This window comes from Condylura cristata, unplaced genomic scaffold, assembly GCF_000260355.1.
Source record: "Condylura cristata isolate star-nosed mole 26May11 unplaced genomic scaffold, ConCri1.0 scaffold00023, whole genome shotgun sequence".
NCBI classification, from domain to species: domain Eukaryota; kingdom Metazoa; phylum Chordata; class Mammalia; order Eulipotyphla; family Talpidae; genus Condylura; species Condylura cristata.
Window position 1 is genome coordinate 5,069,117 of NW_004567124.1, and position 1,347 is coordinate 5,070,463.

Below are 1,347 nucleotides of genomic sequence, written 5' to 3' on the forward strand. Positions count from 1 at the left end.
AGCCCCGGGAGCCGTGGCGCATGCGCACAAGGGGCGCGCGGCTTCCCGCGGAGTGAGGCGAAGGGAGCCAAGGGGGCAGCCTGAGGGACCCGCGCTGGGTGAGGGACAGCGACGCTGAGAGGTAGTTAAAACATCTCGTCGTGAGACTGTAGGGGTGGCATTTGGGAGGTGTTAGCAGTTCGGGTATGAGGAGAAGGAAGGCTTAGATCTTTTCACCACCTCCTCCTGAATGACAACTCCAACCAGCTCTCTCCCCCAAGCCTGGGGCTCCTTTGGAACCCACTGTAGTCGCTGTTCTGCGAAGAGCGAGTTGAAGACCAAACCCTAGATTCGCCTGGGCTGTGCAAATGTCGGCAGCACTTTGTGTTTAAGTCCCAGGCAGTTAAAAGTTTATTTAAAGACAAAGCCCACATCTCTCCGTGCAGGGGCCAATTACCGCACGGAGGCACCGCTACTTGCCCCGTCAGCCCGGGACCTGCCGGCGGAGGAGGCTTGATTGCTAAATCTTTGGGTCCCCCTCTCCCCCGTTATCTGTTTCTTAAGGAAAACTTTTCTCAAACTTCGCCGGCTTTGAGGTAACAATTTCTACACACCTCTTTCTAAAGAAGCTTTTCTTTTTATTTGGGGAAACCGTCCGTGCACCTGGTGATGTGTGTGAGGTAATTGTGTGACGCGACATGTCACAGAGACTGTGAGTGGAGAACTCCAGGCACAGGGTGGTGAGTTGTCACATTCTCCAGGGGTTCTTGGTTCGTTCGACACACACTGAGCCCTGCTGTCATGCGTCATATCGTGAGGGGTCTTGAGTCGTGCAAGTAATTTGAACTTCAGCTTATCGGATTTCCTCTTCAATAAAGAAATTTTTAAAAGATTTTAGACGGAGACATGGTTCGATTTGCTCAGAAAAGAGCTGGAGGGGAGCTACGACTAATCAGTGAGGGGATTCTCTTGTGATTTTCAAATTAGAATATAAAAAAGTATTTTCAAACACCTGTCTCAGAAGCCCAACACATACAGTAGATGAAAAGTTAAATTTTTTTAAGCAAACCTAAGTTCAGTTTTTTTAAAATATTAATTGTATAGGCAAATTAAAAGGCAGATAATAAGGCTGGCTTGTTATCTTGGGGCAGGAGAGAGGTGGTTATTTTGTTTTTAGCTGAAAGAGGAATTTATCTGCCCCAAGTTGGGCAGCTGGAACAATCGGGAGGCAGTCTGGACAGCCAAGCTCAGGAAACAGGAAGGAACCGAGGGAATCTGGAGGCAAAGACATAGATAAGACCAGTAACAACAAGTCCGGCTAGCATGCCTTGGCTCACCCCACTACCAACTCGCTTGACCCTCCTGTTT